Source organism: Felis catus, chromosome A2, assembly GCF_018350175.1.
Source record: "Felis catus isolate Fca126 chromosome A2, F.catus_Fca126_mat1.0, whole genome shotgun sequence".
Classification (NCBI taxonomy): domain Eukaryota; kingdom Metazoa; phylum Chordata; class Mammalia; order Carnivora; family Felidae; genus Felis; species Felis catus.
The window spans coordinates 84,202,902-84,217,331 of NC_058369.1; the positions used below are offsets into that span (position 1 = coordinate 84,202,902).

Below are 14,430 nucleotides of genomic sequence, written 5' to 3' on the forward strand. Positions count from 1 at the left end.
TACAAAATGGAAACTAGATTTCCGTTAATGGGAGAAGTGGATACTTACAGAAGTGAATTTACTCAAGTCAGTTATGAAAAGCTAATTTACCACATGGCCAAATAGCCAAAGTCAGTCCAGAGAATAATCAATTCACCGAGTTTAAAATTTTAAAAATATTTCTAAAATTTACAACACTGTATATTACATGGGAATTGTTAAGAAATTGTTTCAGATGTTTAATAAATGTTTTTTGTTTTGTTTTGTTTTTTTAACAGAATGTTAAGAAATGCCCAATCGTACTTCAGCAACTAGCAACTGTAGCTAAAGGAATTGGAACATAGAGAATATACTGCCAGGGACAAAAGGAAGAAAACAGCCCAGGGTGATGGTGCATGAAAGCCAGGTGAGTGAGGGGCAGAGAGAAGAGTTGAAGGCTATATTTTCAGAATATGATCCCCAGCTTCTGAAATACAGAGTATTTATAGTTCCTAAATTTGTCATTTTAAGTGTTGCGGAAATCTGCAAAAGCTAATGAAACTACCTATCCTCTTCACATTGTTGAAGTTAAAAATTTAGAAGGAAATATTGCAAAATATTTATTTGACAAATTGATCATTTGGTGAAATGATTTTTCATGAATTGGCTAAATGTGCCACAACAATATGGAATAATACATTACAGTTTAAAAGACTGAGGTAGATAATATTGTGTGATATGACATATTATTTATTAAGTAAAAGCCACACTAAACAAAATGATACATTTCTGCATAAAGAGTTAGAAACATGTATTTTCAAATAATAATAGGGCTGTTCCTGGCAGAGGAAAGAGACTTTGGCCTAACATTCTAAAAGTAAAACTTATTAGTATAGTACTCAGATAATGAAAGGTGAATTAAATTTACCTTTATATGTAATAGAAATTTAATTTATATTTCCCTTTTCTCCTGGGGTTTTGGCTAAGGCCTTCATGCTGAGGACTTTGACTGCTAAAGCCCCAAACATTCTATTCAAAAATATATTTTTTAACATTTATTTATAGATTTTTGAGAGACAGACACAGTGAGAGCAGGGGAGGGACAGAGAGAGAGAGGGAGATAAATCCAAAGCAGGCTCCAGTCTCTGAGCTGTCAACACACAGCCTGACACAGGACTCATACCCACAAACCACAAGATCATGACCTGAGCGTAAGTCGGAGGCTAAACTGACTGAGTCACCCATGTGCCCCAAGTCCCAAAATTCTAAAGAGAGATGGTAGAGCACAGGGCTTTCTGAGACAGAGTAGCAGGGCTTGTGATTTTTGGTCCATACCCATCTGTAGGCTATACATGTCACTGAAGCATTTCAGAGGGTAATGTCTACAAATAGATTTTTGGTTCAAAACAGAAGGAAGGGAGGAGAGAGGAGGGGAGGGAAGGGGAGGGGAGGAAAAATAAAAGAAAAGAGACCATAGCCATTTCCCTATGGCAGCTTCTCTTGTCTGTATCACTCGTGAACTGTGGAAAAGCAGAGAATTTTAAATAGCTACATTTGTCTAGCCCCTTTTACATAGTATTACATATAAACACACACAGAGTTTGTTGAAGAATGAATTAGGAGGCAAGAGAGAAAAAAAATTTTACATTTTATTTCATAGAGGTAACTTTTAAAATGAGTTTAAATGTACTATTTAAAAAAATAACACTAAAAGAAATATCTTTAGACATAGATGTCAATACTGGTGACATGAAAGAAAAGATAATTTGTTCTCCATTTCAGTCACCATGGGGCAGAGAAACCCACATGTCTATGTGAAGTGAGATGTAAAAGAAATCAATAATCCAGTTTAAGCAGGAAATGAGTAATTCAGTTTTATAAAAATTATAATGTTCTCAATATTTCCTAGTAATACTCATGTGGGTATGGGTGGGGGTAATATGTTTCCTATTGAAGGAATAGCAATTTGACTCATTTTTATTTATATATTCTGGGACAAGATGACCCCAGGAACTGGAGAACTTTCTTGAATTTGAGTCTAAATTTCAGATGAAAATGTTCTGTTTGTGTGGTTTTTTATATTCGTTTCACTCTCTTCATCTGACATTCCTTCAGACTTCAGGATATACCCAATTTCTACAGACAATTCAGCTATTCAAATGCTTAAATTATGTACTGTAGACTACCAGAGAACAAGGCTATTTAGAGTAAATCATTAATTCTGTGGCATCGACTGTAATTGCAAAGAGGTCTGCATAGGCTGAACATATGAGGGACATTTAAGCAGAGGAGAATAGTATGAGCAAATACATGACAGCTGAAATTGTGATGTGCTTTTTGGAAGGTGAGGAGAGTAGGCTGCTGACTCCTTCATGGCGTCTTTGCCCTTGAGGATAAATGTCCTTTTCCAGATAAATCATTGAATAAAGAGAACAAAGACTTTTTATCCATCTTTGTCATTCACATTCATGTTCCAAGGCTTCACACTTGTTTGCTTCACAGAAGAAGATTTCCTTTTGTTGGAAAAATTTTTTAATTTCTAAGGCCAGGACGTATTCCCTCACAATGCTAATCTTCTATGAACCATTATTTGTGGTCACAAGGGGGTTTCTTTGTTTCTTGGATATTATAGAGAAGCCAGAATTTCAACAATCACTATGTAAGAATTGTTTAGTCTTGCTTGAGTTGAGTTGGCTACTTGGGAGGCTTAGCTCAATGCCTATCTGTTGAGGTGAAATGTGTTGCTTCTGTGATATGTCTGCAAGCTCTTAGAACAGAAGACCTTCAGGGAACTAGAGATTCTGAGAACGAGGTGAGAAGATTTGTGCATGAAGACAGTAGGCTGCCATCCATGCTGGGGGCGGGTGAGATCTCCCTTTATATTATTATAAAATATAGCAACAGTAAGTATAGAACAAGTTGTCCCTTTCCAAAATGAGATTTTGGTACAAATTTTTCCCCAAGTTTTGTGTCCTGTGAAGGACTTATTTGACTTCCTTCTCTTACAGCTTATTTGGGCCAGAGAGTCTCCATTTTAGCCCCAGTGTCATGATCTTTGCTACTTAGAGACATTCCATTTTCACAACGTAGGGACATGCTTATCAAAACTAATGGACTAAATTGCTCAACAATTAATGTATATTAATTTTGAGAGATACATATTAATTTGAATTATGTTAATAAAGACTGCTAGTTTGAGGTTGGGATATCTATCAAATGAAAAAGATTTTGCTATCTTCTGCCAAAAAAAAACAAAAAACAAAAAACTCCATCATTTCCAAAAGAACAGATGATTTTGAAAGAGCCCAAGTATCTAAAAATCTTTTTAATTGAAATTCTCTTAATTGAATGGGCACTATATGGCAACACTGCTCCCAGGTAATGGTCATTCCTAAATATCATGACATTAAAGCATGGAATAAAGAATGTTTTGTGATGACTTTCCAATATACTGCATACACAAATTGAGGTAATGATAGCTAGGTATTTCGTACTAATGGATTCATTAGATTGATGCATGGTATGTGAAACAGAGATCCCAGCTCTCCTTTTACTCAGTATCAAAAACTACAACTATTGTAATTACAAAAGGATATATTGAAATAAAAAGTTGGTGAGACTGTTTACTCTCCATGGTAATATTTGCATTCAAATAAAGTCAAATATTTCATTGAAATTCAAAATGAGAATAGACATGTTTGTGTGATTATAAATATGAGAGAACCAGAAATGAAATTCTGGCTTTGTCTCAGAAACTTTCAGACTCTCAATTTTCTCATTGACCCAAATGAAGACTACAGTACCTCTCCTCTGTGGTACTGCAAAGAGTAAATAAGTATTATAAAGACTTATCCATAGTGTTTGGCATTTGGTCATTATGGAATGGTGATTGTTATTAGTATTAATATTATTTTCATTATTATTATGTTTCCAATAGGCTCCAGATATCACTATAGGGTTTTTTGTGTGTTATCTTTCAATGGAAATTGAAATGTATCTGTTAGCTATTGCTATATGATTAATCATTCCAAAACTCAGTAGCTTTAAACAGCAGTACTTACTATTGCTTACACACTGAGTGGAGGCTTGGATTTGGCTGATTTTGTCTGGCCTTGTCAGAGAGACTCTGCTTCTTACTGCCTATTTTTTGGGTCCCCAGATTACTGTTCTCCTCCTGGGGATAATGGGCTATGTGAGCATGTATTTCCCATGGAGAAGGCAGATTTGCAAGGGAGTGAGTGAAATAGCTCAGGCCTTTTAAGCCTGAGAGTCAGAATTGGCTCAATGTCACTGTTACCTAGCTTGTCATTGGTCAAAGATGGCCAAACCCAACATTAAGGAGCAGTGAAGAGCACTCTGTACACAAATGAGGCCATAGCACTGTTGGGTGAGTGTTGAGGCCAAAAATTCAATTCACTTCAATTCATCCTCTTCAAGGAAAAAAAAAAAAGCCCAGATGAAAGTGAGACCTCTGTATGGCTTACTGAACTTCCCAAGGGGTGCAGTGGGTATTGTCCTAGTGTCATATAGAATTTACTGTCTCTGCCTAAAAGGACCTAAGCCATGGTATTTGCCAAATTCCATACCCCTGGTCTTTGTCTATCTAATCTTGAAGCGTAAGAGGAAACATACCAGTATTTACTCAGAAGGCTCTAGGAATAAAAATACCATCTTCTGAAACTCTCTCTTGCCGTGTTGTTCATGTGCATTAATTCTTGTCACTTTATTCATGTCACTATGTTTTTCACTTATTATGGTGTTTTAAATTATTGTTTTGTGTCATTTTTTCTCCATTTACTATTATATTAATTCATTCATATGAATTAATTTATTTATTGGCTGTCTGCCATACATCAGAACTTTCCTTATGTATTATTAAAGGAGTTGAAGGAGTTACACCAGCACCAACCCCCTTGAAGCTTGCATTTTAGCAGTGAGGAGAGACATTGGAAAATAAAAATTTGCACAAATAATGCTAAACTACAACTGGAAAGAAAAAGTGCTACAATTAAGAAGTAAAGAGCACAATGAAAGAAATGACAGGAAGAACTGAAGTAGTCTGGATATTTACAAAATACATTAGCAAGATTGACATTGAACAAATCCTCAAGCACTGCTTTCTAACAGAAATATAATTCAGGCCACATATTAAATTTAAAATTTTTAGTAGCTATATTGAAGAAAGAAAACATTAAAATTGATTTTAATCTTGTATTTAACCCAAGATGTCTAAACTATTATCATTTGTACATATAATAATTATAAAAATTAGTAAGAAGATATTTTATGTAATTTTTTATATTAAGTGTTTGAAATTCATTGCATATTTTAGCACAATTCAAAGCACATCTCAATTCTCACTGGCCACATATCAAGTGCTCAATAGCCGTATCACTAGTGGCTACCTTGCCAGCCAGCACAGCTTTACAGTGTTAACCAGGCAAACTAAGGAAGAAAAATTTTGCAGAAAGAGAGAAGATTCTAGTAAATGCAAAATCTCTGAAGCAAAATATCAAAATGTATTAGAGAAACTAAAATAGCCAATCTTGTATAGAGTATGGGTTTCAGTCAAAGTAGCCCAAAATGGAGTTAAATCATATGGAGGCCATGGTAATGTTGTGTTTTTTATACTAAGTGTTATGAGAGGTGACTGAAAGACTTAAGCAGGGTATACTTGCTCTTATTTGCATTTTAAAGTGATTGTTTTTGCTGCAGTAAGGAGAATGAATTGAAGGGTACTGGAGACATGGAGAAAAACCAGGAGTAATAGCACTTGCTGTAGTATGGGCAAAAGCACATGACAGCATGGACTGAGGAATGTCAGTAAAGAGATGTGGATGGACAAGTTACTTAGGGGATAAAATCAATTAGCCTTTTTTGTTTGTTTGTTTAGAAAGAGATGACTTAGAAGGAGGAGAGAAAGATGAAAGGTATTTGTTTCTGGCATTTGCAGAGAGATAAATGTTACACCACGTTTGAGGAACAAAATTGGTTAACTCAGAATTGGTCCTACAAAGTTTTACGTGCCCCTTAAATTATGTAGTTGGGTAACTAAAGATAACTAGTGGGGAATTAGATATGTAGGACCCAGGGCTTAAGACCAAACAAGTGGTCTGGGCTAGACTTTTGAATTTGAAAGGAACAAGCACCGTGCATTGCAGATTCTCAGTACCTGGAGGCAGCTCAGCTTTGCATCTTCCGGATTTAGGGCCTTGTATGTAACTAATGCTCAGTAAATTTTTATTCAGTGTACTTTCTTATCCCCTCTCTTCCCATGATGGGATGGTAGATAAGACTGAGCAGCCAGACAAGCAGACTGTCAGCAGTATCAGATTGGTGAGCCTGTCATGTTACCCCCGTTCTTACACAAAATTTTGTGATAATTAAAAATTCTGACGCCTGGGCCATGGCCTCTGCATAAACTTTCCTGAGTCTAAATATGGGTTAGTGAATTCACATTCCTCTTTGTGGTTATTAAAGTCATCAATACTTTTAACAAATAATTTTGACCTAGAGAACAACAAACTGGGATAAATACCACTAAAACTGAAATTACAAATTATATGTATAGGGAGAATAAAATCAATCCCAATTAATTCAGTCAGTGAAATTGGATCAATACAAATTTTGATCTTGGTCATTATGGTTTTAATCTTAATAACATTGACAACTGGTAAGATTTTACAAAAAAGCCTATTTAGAACTAGCTGCCTCACCCGACCAAATTCTTCTTATGCCAGTCACAGACACAGTTTCTTTCTTTGTGCACATAACACTAGCAGAATATGAAATCTCAGATATTCAGTAAAACTGGATTTATATAAATAAAATAAAATAAATAAATGTAAATAAAATTTCAACTTTGCCAAGCAGTCTAGGGCACCTGCATATCACAATGATATGAAAGTCTTGACTCCCTACTTGTAATTGTATTTTAATATGAGAGCATCAGTGAATTAAATGTGCCTAAATTTCAGGAGTTAATAAAACAACATTTTTTTAAAGCACCTGTCATGCTGTGCCTTATATATTTCAATGAATGTTGAAAATTAAGTCTTATACCCTCAATCAACTGGCATTACGGTCGAGAAACCAAAACAAACTAAATAGAGAATTGTTTTGACCAAATGTGTGATATTAGCTAGGGAAGTTGAGGATGTTTGGAATTGTCAGACAAAGAAAAATTTTGAATGGAATAATTTATCATGTTCTCTTCGACTGAAGTAAGACTTGAGAAAAACAGAAAAATGAAACAGAGTTAACTTTTCCTCTTTGAGGCATTTGTGCCATAAAGATGGTGGAATCAGAATAAAGAGTCCTGTGGTGGGAGGTGGTCTGTGAAGGCTCGACAAACAGGTTGATTATAACAATGCTCTCAGAGGCATGCAATTGTGTTCTATTGAATTAATAAACCAGGAGATGTGACAGTAATTTATGTTTTTGTCTCATTTTGATACTAGTCACTTTTTCTTTCCCGGTTCGAAACTGAGGATGGTAGGTGACAGGTGCTATGCTAGGTGTTGAGGGCACAAGAAAAGAACAGGAAATAGTCCCTAGTTCTCAAAGAACTCATTTTTGGTGCCATTTTCTTGAGGCCATCATCATCTTCCATTTGGACTTCCAGACTAAGTTCTCTAGCCTCTCTCATTCAGTCAATCATCCACATGACAACAAGGATAGTTTCCTAAAGCATAAATCTAATTGAATCATTGTTCTGCCTAAAACTCTTCAATGATGTCACTTTGCATACTGGATAAAATCTAGGTCCTGTAATGTGACACAGAAGTTTCTTAACAGTTTGATTTTTTTCCTGGCCATGTTGTTTATGCTGAAACCACATAGAAATACTTATTGTTTCCCAAATATGCTTTGTTCTTTCACGGCTCTGGGTCAAGGGGGGTCGGGTGTCTTAAACCTATTCTCGTTAGGATATAAACATTTTTTTAAATAAATTTGACTCATCTCCTCATTTATTTTCCTTTATTTTGGAAATGAGCCTTAGGCATCATTTTGGAAATGAGCCTGAGACATCATAGATTCAGGTTTCACACTGTGTTTCACGGTGTGGACATGTGGGTGTGATATGTATGGTACAAGGGCCTTGAAAGCTGAGCATTTGGACGTTAGTTTGCTAGCAATAGACCACATTTGTATCTAGTAGTTTACTTAGAAGGGTGTTTCATAGCTGTAGCATCAATTGGACCAATGTAAGACTGAGATGGAAGAACGATTTGGGAGTGTATTGCAATAATCTAGAAACAAGTGATTATATCCTGTGCTGGGGTGGACTTATTAAGAAATAAGCAAAGACAGTAAAGCTTATTGTGGTCATTTATCTGGGAATCTAAATACAAGAGTATAAAACCAATAAAATTATTGAAATTATTTTTTTACATAACCAACCATTATATTTTTAATTTAATTTAAATTCCAGTATAGTTTATATTAGTTTTAGGTGTACAATATAGTGATTCAACAATTCTCTACATTACTCAATGCTCATCAAGATAAGTGTATTCTTCCCTTCACCTATTTCACCCATCTCCCCAGCCACCTCCCCTCTGATAATCATCTGTTTATTCTTTATAGCTAAGAGTCTGATTTTTGGTATGTCTCTTTTTTTTGTTTTTTACTTTGTTCACTTGTTTTGTTTCTTAAATTCCATATATGAGTGAAATCATATGGTATTTTTCTTCCTCTGATTGATTTGTTTTGCTTAGCATTATACTGTCTAGCTCCAACCATATTGTTGAAAATAGCAACATTCCATTCGTTTTATGGCTGAATAATATTCCGTTGTATGTATATATACCACATCTTCTTTCTTTATGCATTCATCTATCAGTGGACACTTAGGCTGCTTTAATAGTTTGGCTATTGTAAATAATGATACAATAAACATAGGGGTGCACGTGTTCCTTTGAATTAGTGTTTTTGTATTCTTTGGACAAATACCCAGTAGTTTGCTGGATCCTATGGAGTTCTATTTTTATTTTTTTTAGGAATCTCTATATTGTTTTCCACTATTACAGCTTTTAAAATATAGTAATAAGTGAATTGTCATAAGGTGATACTGTGATACTACAGCTTCTACAAAGAGTTGGTTCAAGCTTCCAGAGATGACTGATCCAAACAGTATAGATGGGAGATCCCAAACATAATAAACAGATAGAAAGTGCATATCTCAGATTATTTCTTGATGTTAAAGTCTAATAAATTTAATGGAACAAAGTTAATTACTGAGCAGGAAATATTTTTGTATCCCCATCTTATAAAAAACTAAAAAAAAATTGGGAAAGAAAATACATATAACCAACATTATTTTTACATAAATGTTACTTTATTAATTAATAGTCAAATCACTATGGAAGACCATGAAAAATACCTATTTATGTTATTTTATTCTATTTTTTCTTTTGCCAGTAGCTAGGAAAACACAAAATGGAAGTAGAAAAATGGAAATATTTTCTTTTTATTAAGGATTGTGGGTTCAAAATAGTTTAATTAAGTAAAAAAATGTAAGGGCGATTAAAGATGATTTGATAGAATAAGTATCAAGAAGTATTCACTTTTATAGGATAGTATAATATTATAGTTATCTTAGAGCTTAAGTTTGAAGTCAATTAATATTCTTAACATTCTGGTATTCTGTTCCCCTAGTTTTTCAGTAGTTTTCAAGTCTATAATCTTGAACTCAATTTAGGGGTTGGTCTTTTGGGTTATATTTGTGAGTCTCTGGGAACCAGTAACTTGGTTCTGTGGTCCTGTGTTAATGACATGGAAGTCTCAGGTAAGGAGAGAGACTGACAGAGTAGGAGATAATTTGAGGTAAAGGGGAAAGACGTGAAAAAATGAGGAACTTCGTGATGAAAAAAATTTCATAAATTTAATGTCAAGGTGGTTATGATGTTATAGTTATCTGGGGGTGGCTTAGAGGCATCTCTCAAAGTTTTAAAAATAAACTACTGCTTCCTTGGAAAAAAGTCCTATTATTATATTATAGTCATGGTACCACATAGTTTAAATGATGACAGATTAAATAAAATGAACATTTTAAGGAAATGACTCAATATACCATATATCTTTATTAATAAAGTGCTCATTATTTAAATGGATGGCGATGTCAAACCTGACTTTGTTATCACAAGTGTGTTGTGATGCCAACCACTTTGTAGATCACAAACTCAGGGTCATCCAATGAAGGCTTAGGTTCTCAGGCTAGAGTTGTGTAGCTATATATTACCACAAAAATATGTTATTATTTCACTTTCAATAAAATGAATTAATAATCCACAAATCTGATTTTCTTCTCACATAACCCATAAAGAGAACAAAAAGAGTGGAATTAATAGAGATTCCTCAATTATTAAAAATGTACATGAAATTATTATTTCAATAAGTTATATCCATATAAATTCTATTTAATTTAACTTACCTTTGTATTTTAATGCAGAGAGGAGAATGGTTTACATATATAGTACTTTGTTGTATGAAATGAGTCTTTTATTAGATATTATGTAAAACAGTTATTAATGCTTACTATGTGTTGCTCTGTGCAACAGTGAGCTATAGTGGGATTCTATGTTAAAATTTAAGGAGGAATGGGTTTCCTTTTCAAATACTCAGCTTTAGACATCAGTGAAGAAATGACATGCAGTATCAAAAATGGATAAGCTAGGCAGTCATAAGATGTTTTTGTATTAACATTTTGTTTCTATCAAATGACTGGCCAACTCGGGGTGAATTTCTATTTTCTGTTTTGGGGGTAACTCACTGCTTATAGGGGCATGGAACTTAAAACTGGTAATATGAATTCTATTACAGAATTGAGATGAGAATATAAATGTCTTGTTTAATGTTCTGGAGGTATGCAATAAAATTTTTACATCACCTCTACCAGAACATCTATAAATGGAGGGAAGCAGGAAAACTCAATTTTATGTGTAAGAGAATATAAAATGTGGGTCTGTATAGGAGAGATTGCTAGATGAGTTAGCAATATTCATTCTTCCTACCTCTACAAGAATAGAAATTTTAGCCAGGCACACAGATACCAAACTGAAAATCACATTCTTGGGCACCCTCATAATTAGATGTGACCATGGGATTATTTTTGAGCCAATGAAATGTGGAAAGTAGCAAAGTATGCGATATTAGAGTTATGCACTTACAAGGAAAGAAATAATGCCGTTTCTTCTCTTTCCCGATTGCCAATTTGTTGGAGTGTGGATATGAAGGTAGGGGTTGGAATAGCCATCTCAGAACATGAGGTAGAACCTGTATGAGCAAACTAGCAGAGGCTTGGATTATCTGGTGTCATGGGAAAAATTGCTTCCATTTGTACTGTTTTCAGGACAGTACAATATTTACATCTTGTTTGAGCCACTGTTATTGGTTCCTTGTTTATAGCAGTCACACCACACTCTAAATAATGCAATGAAGCATCTAACTCATTTTAAGAAAATACCCCAATGTTGAAAAATGAAGTTTTATAAACTAAATTACCTAAAGAAATTGTCTGACTTGAATATAATGTAAATCAACACCATGCAACAGAACTTCTGTAATGATGGAAATATTCTCCACAATTGAATTCAGTAGCTACTAACAAAGTCTAGATATTAGGAATTTGATATATGGGTAATTTTACTGAGAAATTAAATTTCTAATTTTGGTAAATTTTAGTCCACTTAAATTTAAATAATCACACATGGTTGGTGGATACCTAACTATTAGACTTCATAGTTATAATAATTTATTTAGTCATTATTTTGTCTGGTGACACAACCTATAAATTATGCCTTTTATCCTCTCTAATTAGAGGGATGTTAAAAACAGGTCAGAGAAAATGCCCAAGAAATGTACAATTAACAGGTAGATTAGCACAAACCTTCATTCCTTTCATTTATGTGTCTCAATAATTATTTAACTAAAGTTTTTAATGTTCAAACTGTCATGTGTGTGTGTCAATGGAAACACAAAATAAGTGGATGTTTTCTTACATCTGCTATTTGTATAGCCATTCATCCAGCTGACTCCTATCTCTTTTATCTTTCAAGAAGATGGCAAGCTTAAGCATTTTACTCCTGGCTAGGGTTTCTGTGCAGAATTCCTCTCTTACCGTGGTGATTTATGTTGGAATTGGATTTGTTTAAAGGATCTTCTTGTACCCTTTTTCATTAAAATTTGTAAAACATCCTCACTGAGGTACACGATTCCTTAGATAATTTTCCTTGGGGTCCCCAAATGGTTTCTATTGACTTTTTGGAGTTCCAAGGAATCGAGCAGAAGACCTCATTCTAAATGAAAGGAAAAGAAAGGTCTTATACATTCTAAGCTTCTCTTTGAAATATTTCTACCCTGCAGTCCCAGAGGCTAGAGATGAGAAAGGGTTCTACCTGATCCATGATACACATCTGTAGTTTTGGTTCTTTGTACAGCAAGAGTCACCACCTCTTGAGTTGGCTAGAGTTAATAGAGAGGGCCTGGCCAAAGACAAAGTAGAGGCCAGAATACCTGCGGAATGATACTCATACAGAAACATCTTACAATAAAGTACTTATAAAATTCTTCAGAATTATAATCATGCCAAGCTTTGTTTTAATTCCACTCTTTTTAAATAATAGAATTTGAATCTTTCTTTCAATATCTTTATTAGGAATTCTATAAAAATATTAATGAACTAAAATGCAGGGTACATTTCAAAATAAATTTCCAAAATCATTAAAAATCTATTTTTTTCATGTAATTTTCAGTTTTAAAACATGTTCTTAATATACAAATGATGACTTATAATTTCTTAATTTCACATGAATAAGATAATTTTATTGGGAGAAACATATTGAAGAAAGAGAAGAGGCATTCATTGAGTTCCTAAATTTTGTCAAATCCTGTGCTTGGCCACTTGTAGTTTTTATCTCAGTTTATATATGTGCTTCTGTGCCACATACATCATTCTCCCCAGTGCATGGGTGAAGAAACAGAGACTCATAAAATTTAAACATTTTGCCCAGGCCCCATTGATCCTATGCAGTAGAAAAAAATAATTTAATCCCAGATTTCTCTTCTTCCTGAACTTGTGGTATTTATATGATCATGTCTTATCTTTATATTAATTTTCCTTTTGATTGATTCTTTTTACCTGTCCTCTCTTTTATTTGTCTACTGAAATCATTCTTGCCTAAGTGCTTACACTTTTGGGATAGACAATTGCCATAGTCCCCTAACTTGATTAATGCCTCCAGAATCTATTTGCTCATTTCCCATTTATTATTTTTCTAGTGCTGACCTTTTTTTTTCTATTATTCAATACCCATAGAGATAAGAGTAAAGAAAAAACATGCATCTCAATTTATCACAAGGCAATACTCATGTAACTAACACCCAGGTCTAGAAAAAAGACATTGCTAGCCCCTCCTAAAACCTATCTTTTGGCCACTCTCCTACCTCCTACAAAAGGTAAACACTTCCATACTTTACTTGATAGCTTAACAACCTAATCATAAACACATAAATAAAATAGTTTAAATTATTTTTGAACTTAATGTGTTTTGAATAACTTGCATATATTCTTCCTTGTTTATCTTTAACATTATGATGTGAGATTTACCTGTAGTATAGTAGCGATAGTTGAGCTATACTATAGCATAGTAGCTATATTTACCTGTAGCTATAGTTTTCCATTATATATACACATCCTGTTAATGAATAGTTTAGTTATTTTCCAAAAAATGGCCTTAAAATGCTATTATGGACATGCTTGTGAATGTCTTTTGTTGCACAATGCATGCAGTTCTGTTTGGTATATATCTGGGTGGTAAGTTGTTAGGTCATGGGGTATGTATATGATAAACTATAAAAGATACCACCATATAGCTTTCCAAACTGTGCAAATTTATTTTCCTATGTTCAGTTTATGCACATTCCCATTGATTTTCTTCCACTCCAATTCCTAGTCAGTTCTTTTCATTTTAGCTATTTTGGTAAATGTGTAGTGATTTTAACTTGCATTTCTCTTGTTACTAATAAGTATGACCACCTTTTCTTACGTTTATTGGCCATTTGGTTCTCCTCTTTTTGAATTGATTTCTAGGGTCCCTTGCTAATTTTTTTTCTTTTTTTTTCTCATGATTTTTCTTAAGTTTATTTATTTTAAGAGAGAGAGCATGAACATGAGTGGGGGGGGGGGGGCAGAGAGAGAGAGAGAGAGAGAGAGAGAGAGAGAGAGGTAGAGAGAGAGAATCCCAAGCAGGCTCCATTCTGTCAGCACAGATCCTGAGGCAGGGCTCAATCTTATGAACCCTGAGATCATGCATGACCTGAACCAAATTCAAGAGTTGGACACAACTGACTGAGCCGCCCGCACATCCCCCTTGCTCATTTTTTTCTATTGTTTACCTTTTGCTCATTCATTTATAGAATTTTATTTTTATTTATTTTTTTAAATGTTTATTTATTTTTGAGAGAGAGAGA

General features: G+C 34.1%; 1 long non-coding RNA gene across 2 annotated transcripts in view; it reads left to right on the forward strand.

Moving 5' to 3' along the window:
- LOC123383860 overlaps window positions 1-14,430 on the forward strand; it is a 124,851-nt gene that overhangs the window by 34,928 nt on the left and 75,493 nt on the right. For both annotated transcript variants that reach the window (XR_006594159.1, XR_006594160.1), the window contains exon 4: window positions 258-385. This is a non-coding gene — a long non-coding RNA (uncharacterized LOC123383860). The remainder of the gene's footprint in view (window positions 1-257; window positions 386-14,430) is intronic.